This window comes from Octopus bimaculoides, chromosome 17 (assembly GCF_001194135.2).
Source record: "Octopus bimaculoides isolate UCB-OBI-ISO-001 chromosome 17, ASM119413v2, whole genome shotgun sequence".
Lineage (NCBI taxonomy): Eukaryota > Metazoa > Mollusca > Cephalopoda > Octopoda > Octopodidae > Octopus > Octopus bimaculoides.
Window position 1 is genome coordinate 8,169,633 of NC_068997.1, and position 9,622 is coordinate 8,179,254.

Genomic DNA, 9,622 nt, shown 5'->3' on the forward strand with positions numbered 1-9,622 from the left:
GTAGTAGTAGTAGTAGTAGTAGTAGTAGTAGTAGTAGTAGTAGTAGTAGTAGTAGTAGTAGTAGTAGTAGTAGTGGTGGTGGTAGTAGTAGTAGTAGTAGTAGTAGTAGTAGTAGTAGCTATTGTTATTATTGTATCCATGTACAAGTCTCGGTTGGACATTTCCCCCACCTTGCCATCGCCCACCCTTACCCCACCCCGCCAAATAAAAACAAAAGAAAGTGTCGTAAACCTGATATTCCCATTGAGTATCGCCAATGATAAGACTAATAAACACACACACACAGTAATCATAAAGAGATGAATACTTAGATACGTACACACATACACACACACTTACATACATATATATATACACATACATATACACATATATAGACATAAACACACACTTACATCATGCATACATATACACATACATACACACATATATATACAGATATAAACATACACATGCATATATTTCATACCACAAAACCACAATCACAGGTAAGGCTTCCATTTAGAGGAGCAGTGTTTTGCCAGTGAGCCTTCATGCTTGCACAAGTTGGTCCCAATGTTGAAGTCGACTTTGCTCAAATCTTTGAAGTGAGGAGAAGCAGGAATGGTGCCAAGTCCTGCGCTCTGATGCTTCGCTTACCCAGGAAGAAAAGAGAATTTTGCCTCACTTCAAATTGTCTTTCACTTTCATCATCATCATCATCATCATTTAACGTCTGCTTTCCATGCTGGCATGGGTTGGACGATTTGACTGAGGACTAGCGAACCAGATGGCTGCATCGGGCTCCAATCTTATCCGGCAGAATTTCTACAGCTGGATGCCCTTCCTGATGCCAACCACTCCGAGAGTGGTTGGTGTTAGGAAGGGCATCCAGCTGTAGCAACCATGCCAAATCAGACTGGTGTCTGGTGTAGCCTTCCAGCTCTCCAGCCCTGGTCAAACGATCCAACCCATGCCAGTATAGACAACAGACATTAAATGATGATGATGATGATGCTATATAGAGCATTCTTATGTGTGTGTGTGTTTGTGTGTGTATGTTTGTGTGTGTATATATATATATATATATATATATATATGTATATATGGATATATAGATATATGAATAAACACATATGTATATACTCACAGATATACACATATATATATAAATATGTACATAAATGAGTGAAAAATAAGTAAATAAATGAATAAATAAATGAATAAATAAATAGAAAAAAGAAACAGGATCTAAAAACTGAAATTTATTGGTGAAAGCCATGCTCTTATTTTTACCATATTTCTTGTCGCTTTTGTAACTTAATTTTTGATTTTATTTCAAAGCAGAGGCATTTTGGCAGAAGAGAGAGGAAGTATAATATAATGTAAGAGATCTATGTGTGACCTGCAATCTAGATTTGTCAGTAAGTTTGTCGGTTAGTTGGTCGTGAGAAGTCTGGATGTTGCACCTAGGTTTGCCTGTCATTTGGGAACAAAGTCCAACAAACTCAGACTTTATTACAGCAAATTAAATGCTTTATTCCTGGTTGTATGCCAGCAGTATGCTCTTAACTACGGCTATGCACACACACACGCACACATATGCACAGACACACACATGCGCACATGCACACACATGCACTCATGCACACTTATACTCACATACACACACACGTACACACACACATATGCACACACACATATGCATGCATGTGTGTGCTTGTGTGTGTGTGTGTGTGTGTGTGCATGTGTATGTGAGTATCTACAGACAGACAGACAGACAGACAGACAGACAGACATACAAACAGACAGACAAGCAGATTAATATATACAGGGTGCGTAAGATATTAGAGGACAGATTTATGTTTTTAAAAGAACAGATATATAATAACAGATAACTTTATTTATGAAAAAACACTATGAGGATAAAAATAAACCTTCTTTTCTATAATGTTATTCAATAAAGTCACCTTCAGCTTCGGCAACTGCTTCTATGTGAGATCTAAATCATCTCCATGCTCGAATCAAGCGGTCCTGGTTCATTTTTCGACATTACTCTGACTATGGCAGCTTTCAAAGAATCTTTGGTGTTATGGGCATGTTCATTGATCTCTCTCTCAACAACACTCCACATGTAATAGTCCAATGGATTGAGATCTGGGGGAATTAGGAGGCCTAATGTTAGGGGTTATGTGATCATGAAAATTTTCAGCCATCCATTCCTGCGTTACTAGAGCCATGTGTGATAGTGCAGAGTCTTACTGAAACACATATGGCCTTCCATTGCATACACTGTCTATCCAGGGCTTAACAATTATTTCCAGGACCTCAATGTAGGTGGTAGAGTTAACTCTAAGGCCTTGTGGAAAGAAGTAAGGAGGCATCCCATGTCCTTCATTGCTGACAACCCCCCAAAAAACAACCCCACTCCCAACACATTGGCATAGTGTACCTCAGAGTACATTAACCAATATAACCTTTTTTCTGTAAGGCAGTAGGGTGTGATTTGAGAGAAACCTGGTGACTATTTCTAGCAGCGAGAACAACCATGTAGAACCTCTCTTGCTGGTGCATACAGTAACATGTGCAAATTGTGTGTGTGTGTGTGAAAGTGTGACTGTATATGTGTGTGTGTATGTGCAAGTGTATGTATGTGTGTGTATGAGTGTGAGCGTGTGTAATAATATATGTGTATGTTAGCATATACATGGTTGTTGTTGACGTCCAGGTCAGACCTAATTAAGCAGACATGTGATTAAATGATTTCCAGTAAATAAGAACCCTTTCTCTTTATCCACACAGAACATGTTTAGACCACATTATCTCATATATCTTTCCTCTCGTTTTTTAACAAACTAGGATGTGATTTGGGGCTGACATTTTGTCAGATTGATTTATTAATGTCAGTGTTATTTTGGTTTTGTGAGTTTTTTTGTTTTTTTTTTACTTTGTGAAAGGAACATTATTTTCCTATTAAAATGAAACTGAATTGTTTAAAAAAAAAAAGCAAGAACTTTATTTTGTATTAATTTTATTTTCATTTAAATAGAAATAAATTGGTGTGTTCAGCAACAGAAAGTCCAATGACAAAATGTTCAGCCATGGTGATTTAAAGGAAATTCAGCTCATATTTCTAGCAGAATGGATGGCCATGTAGAGGCTCTTTCCTTACCTCTAATTAATATGTATGTCTGTGATAGATGGGAGTCTTTGCTGATATATTTGTTAACTTATTTATATCGCAAATTTGTGAATAATATCATTGTTGGTTACTGAGTTTCAAAGGGCTAAATGACAAATGCACTGCTATCTGATGGCAAGAGTGACTAGGGAGTATCTGCAACTCAGAGCAGAACAAATATCTCAAGAGATTTTACTTAAAAAGAACCATTTTTATGGTTTTACACACACACTTAAACACACTCCGACACAGATTATATGGTGAAATTCTGCACAGTTTTCGTCAACTAAATTCCATTTATACGGTATTACTCAAACTTGGGCATCAAACCATTAATCTGTTAATCATTAATCAACGAAGTTAACATTTTCATTACCAATTTAACTTTTATGTTAACCCTGGAAATCATTATTGGACTGATTAACTTCCATTACATTTAATCTCTGTTAATTTCAATTCAGTTGAAATTAATGGATTTTACAGTTTTGGCAGTTTTTAAAGGTGTTTTTAGAGCAAAATCTGATTTTTTGTTGTTTTTTTCTATAATAAAAATTAATGTTAACAGTTTATCTATAATTCCCATTACATTTTTAAAGAATTAACTGATTAACAGTTATCGAAGTTAACTCTTTGGCTGATGGATTAATGGTCAACGAAGTTAACTTTTCAATTAACGGTGCCCACCTTTGGTATTACTTAACTTGAATCTTTGGTGGAAGGTATTTACAAAAGATGTTGTGAAGTGGGAATGCATGCAGAAGCATGTGATTGCAAAGTGAACTTTTTGAGCATATAAACATGTTACACATGGGTGTGTGTATAAACATGTTACACATGTCCCACATGAACATATTACTGCATACTTATACTATCCATCGATTCTTGCTGTTGCATGGTGACTTGCATGCCTCAATGACCCTGAGCTATGTGAGCAGACCACAACTCCTGGTAGGGCTTTCCATGCTGAACAGATCAAAGGATAGGGCCCAGACTAGTACAGAACACTTCTTCCCAAAGGTAAAAATGGGTTTGCTTGAGGCTGACACCTTTACCTAAAAAAATGGCAAAGTTACAGAAGCATCAATGATAGTCAAAAACCAAACAAGACCAGGGAGAGAGAAAGACAGCCCAGGGTCAAGGAGATTGGAGAAATGTCATTAATGGCCTTTGCTGCATAAGGTGTTGAAGGGTTTACATAAGTGATCCTTATATTATACAAATGTTATTTCTATTCACATGTACCAAACAAAATAAAAGCAAAGGATGAAGAATAACAAGCAAGCCTTAGTAATGTCTGTGTATCAAAGAACAATATTTGATTACACCATTAGGAATGAACTGACACCAGGAATACGAGTCGTTTTTGAAAGGTTTTATTGACTTTATTACATAAGATCAATTCATTAATTGTTCCAACAGAAAACTAGTAGTTATGAGCAAGAAAAGAAATATACTTGATACACCAGAAATATGTAATAGGATATAAAACATTATAAGCATGAATTTGAGACAGAAAAGAGAAGTAAAAACTCTAATGGTGAGCTTGTTGTTGCTTTCTGTTTTGCATTAATGCCTATCATATCTAATATCATTTTACATCCAAAGTCTGGGCTGTTAATTCATTGAGAAACATGTAAATTCTTTATTGAATATCCAACTACTGTGATGGTTGTATTCTTGAGCAAGCTTTATAACTCTCTTTTCCCAGTTGACAACAGTCTCTGAAACTGCTTTATACATCACAGAATAGACATCTAGGTGTGAATATAATTGTCGTAATAAAAACTACATTAAAAATTGCTTTCACAGATAAATAGATGTGGAACAACAACAACAACAACAAAATCAAATAAATTAAAAATAAAGTTCTTTCCCAAATAATTAAAGTCTAAAGTTAGTTTACTAAACTTTTTGTTGTTGTTGTTTTGTTTGGATTTATAGGACTGATCAGTAACTTTGATATTTTTCTTTCTTTTTTAATTGCAGACATTAAAAGAGTAAATATTTTGATCTTCACACACATTGGAAGAATTATAAAACAACTTTAAAACTACTCATTGTGAGAATTATTTTTTCTTCTTGTTCTTGGGGTTTTTTTTTTTTTTATGCTGAGTGGTTAGGAAGCCTTGAAACCATAAGGTCCTGGGTTCATTCCCATTGTGTGGCATCTTGGGCAAATGTGTTTATTGTAACCTCAAATCAACCAAAGTCTTATGAGTGGAAATGGGTTGACAGAAATTGTGTGGACATCAGTCAGATGGGCTGTATTTGTAATTTAAAGGTCCAAGCTTGTCACATATTTTGTCACATTGAATCCACTTGGGAATAATTCTAAGAGTTCACATGACTGGAATACTCAACCACTTACATAATAATTTAACAAGTAGGATGTTCAGTTGATGATCAAGCAACTGAATACTCAGAAGATCCATTACATGTTTATAAAGCAGAAGGCATCCCTGAGAAATTTCTCCCATTCGTTAAATTAATGATCAGTTTGAATGCCTCACTGCTTCACAAGTTGGAGAGAAAACATAGGCCAGAGAGGATGAGCAGGTGGAGGGGTGGGGCAGATGTATCTGGAATGGTAAGGAGAGAGAGAGAGAGTTATTGTATCAGTCCGGTGGTTGTACTTTGTTTGGAAAAAACCAATCTACTTAGAGAACCAATAATGTGTCTACTATAGACTATTATTTCCTTTGCACTCGATATATATTCACCACAATATTGATCAGTTACCTCTTCATCCTTTTGTGTAAATAATTAACCCCACTACCATCCTTCACCCACCCCCACCCCCCAACACTCAGCCTTCAATGAATATCGATATATAAAAGCCAACAAAGAAGCTTTTAAACAGTCTCTTAACTTGCTAGAAATAGCAACCAAATTTCCTCAAATCTGACCTTGTTGTCTTTAAAATGGAAGGCCATGGCTGAACACCTTCAGTCAAAAATCTACTCAAACATGACTGACCAGGAACTGCATAATTACAACAGCAATATGTATTCTAATGTAGAGATGTTATTAAACCCCGAGTCAACCACGACCAAGTAGAACAATGACTGAAAGTATTCCAGCTGTGATTTTTTTTTTTTTTCTAGACACACCTCTAGATTACATCAGCTGATGTCTAATTCCTATTTTAAAACAATAATGTGTGATTTGAGGGATTTTGTCTACTATTTCTAGAAAGTATACTTCAATATACTTGCTATATGACCTGAACTCCTTTTAATGTTAAAGAAGAAGAAAAATGACAAGGCATGGTTGTGTGGTTTCAAATGCAGTCCCATTGTACAATGCCATGAGCAAGTGTCTTCTACTATTGCCCCAGGCTGAACAAAGACTTGTAAGTTGATGTGGTAACTGGAGACTGAAAGAAGCCCATTTATTTATATATATTATCATCATCATCATCATCATTTAACGTCCGTTTTCTATGCTGGCATGGGTTGGATGGATAGACAGGAGCTGGCCAGCTGAAGAACTGTCCAGGTTCAAATTGTCTGTTTTGGCATGGTTGGCATGAGGCATGAGATTAATTTACACCAAAGCTGCACGTTGTCAGTTGAACCAACCAAACACAGAATATATAACTTATACTTCTTTTAATAATACAACTGAGAAAGGTAAAAGTTATGTTGATCCTCATAAGATAAAAATTCAGAATGTTGATGGATGAATCAAAATACTAGGAGATATTTAATCTGATACTCTGTATTTCATCAAATTCTTGTAAATAATTAACAACTAATGATAACGAACTATTATGAAGAGAAATATGAATAAATGATTTAAAAGTTGGTTTATACTCAAATCAGCAATGATCAAGCAAAACTGTGATCAAAAGTATTCAAGTGATGAGCATCTAATCTATTTTTCTGTGCAATATCTAGAATTACACGATCCAAAATATCCTTTCCTTTTTATGACAGTAAAATGTGATACAAGATTGTGTTGCTATTTTTAGCAAGCTAGATGACTATTTAGAACAGTGGTTCACAACCATTTTTTACCTATGGACCCCTTCGATTCCTATTTTACTCAGGTGGGTTGTCATAGCCATTCAATCATCATCATCGTCGTTTAAACGTCCGCTTTCCATGCTAGCATGGGTTGGACGATTTGACTGAGGACTGGTGAAACCAGATGGCTACACCAGGCTCCAATCTGATTTGGCAGAGTTTTTACAGTTGGATGCCCTTCCTAACGCCAACCAGTCAGAGAGTGTAGTGGATGCTTTTTACATGCCACAGGCACGAAGGCCAGTCAGGCGGTACTGGCAACGGCCACACTCAAAATGGTGTATTTTATGTGCCACCCGCACAAGAGCCAGTCCAGGGGCACTGGCAATGTTCAAAAAAATCCTATTATATTTTTATATTCAAATATTATAAGAAATTTTATACAAAAATGTTGTGCATTATAGAAGTGTAACCAATTTATTGCACATAGATTTTAACAAAATCTTATATGGACTCCCAAGTGCCATACAAACCCCAAAGGGCCACATGGACCCCCAAGCGCAATACAGTCTGCTGTTGAAAATCACTGATTTAGAGGTTCCCGCAGCTTGTAATATGAAAAGTTGGTGTAAAATACAAGAAAAATATGTTGTAAATTTTAGTGTTTTGACCAATTTCACCATTTTCTAAGCTTATTGACTAATTTCTTCTGTTTTGTCAGTACCCTCAGCTTTATTTATGAGATATGATTTTGGCAAAAGTTTTGATCTCAGAAAAATTGTTGTAACTACTAACATCAATAATCAATCATTCTGCAGTATTAATTACAGAACTAGATACATCTTACTGTTTATTGCAACATTATTGAACTTTTACAGAACATTTTGACTGAAAAAAAAAGAAAAAGTAAAAATCAGAGAGAAATACTATTTTCAGGCCAGGTTAGTTGCAATCATAAAAGAAAATGGGTCTTGTTTTCATGAATTTGGGATAGGTTTTTTCTTCTTTTTTTATTATTATGTGTAAAGTAAATTTGCTATCAATTTAAATTGCTTTCAGGAAAATGCAATGGCTGTAAAACAAATATGGAAGTGTTGATGCAAACTGCCATTTCTTTCATCGTAATTCCATTCACATCTACGATGCTTTATAGGAATATTAAAATGACCCCAGTATTTCATTAATACTTTATTTTATAGATATTTGGAAGGATGAAAGGCAAAGTTGACCTTAATTGAATTACGTCTACATACATAAAATGCATATCAACATAATTTCTTTTAAGATATTGATTGCTACACTAGGTAGTAGTGCAAAATGCATTCAAAAACTGACCAATTATCAACAGAAATATTTCCTTTCTTTTTTATTCAGTAATTTTTTCATTTTTTTTTTTTTGTTACTATTTCTTTCAGTTATGTAACGGAATAAGGATGGACATCAAATGAAATTCTATGTAATTTTCAATTTTCTTCTTTATTTTCTGTGACTAATGACTAAGTGAGGCAATTTCACCTCAGTTGGAGCAATGACTGGCAATATAGTAGAGGTCAGGACAAAATGCCTTTAAGTATTATTTATATACACCAACAGTCTGAGTTCAAATCCCAACCAGCCACTTAGCCATTTTGCATCACTTGGAGGAAATGAGCACGGTCAGCAAACAGAATGTATAGCTCCCACGTAAACTGACTGACTTCAACTGTCAACACAGCATAGATGCCTGCAGGACATTTATAGTCCAAGAAGCATCATTTTGATAGGCTGAACAAAGCGGTTACTGCAGATGAGAAATGGTGTCTGTACTCGAACATAACCTGTAAAAGAAGCTGGACGGACAAGAGTGCACATCCTCAAGCAAAAGCCTACCTCCATCAAAAGAAGCTCGTGGTTTGTGTCTGGTAGGATGTGAAGAGCATGAGTCAGTGGGAAAGACTGGAACACAATCAACACTCAACTCTACTGTCAACAATTGCACAAAAATGTCCAGAATTTACAGTTGCCATGTTTCTTCATGATAATGCCCGACCACACATTGCAAATCTTACCTATGAAAATCTTCTGGAGATGGAGTGGGAAGTTCTCTCTCACCTACCATACTCACCAGACCTGGCACCAACAGATTACTACCCATTCCAGGCACTGCAAAACTTCTGAATGGCAAAATGTGATTGGAGCCTGGTGCAGCTACTGGCTCTCCAGACCTCAGTCAAACCATCCAACCTATGCCAGCATGGAAAACGGACATTAAACAATGATGATGATGCAACGGGCTTCTCTCTGTTTCTGTTTCCTAAATCCACTCACAAGCAGAAGAAATCTGCCTATGGTACCATACAGTGGGACTGAACCTGAAACCACCTGAATGGAGAGCAGACTTTTCAACTACACAGCCACACCTGTACCTATTATATGCTCTTCAATCTTTCTTGATTATTCTCATTGCCTTCAAAATATTCAATATCTTATATATATATCATCATCATCATCATCG

General features: G+C 35.9%; 1 protein-coding gene across 2 annotated transcripts in view; it reads right to left on the reverse strand.

Moving 5' to 3' along the window:
- The window catches only part of LOC106876913 (uncharacterized), a 24,303-nt gene that overhangs the window by 9,056 nt on the left and 5,625 nt on the right, over window positions 1–9,622 (reverse strand). The window lies entirely within an intron of this gene.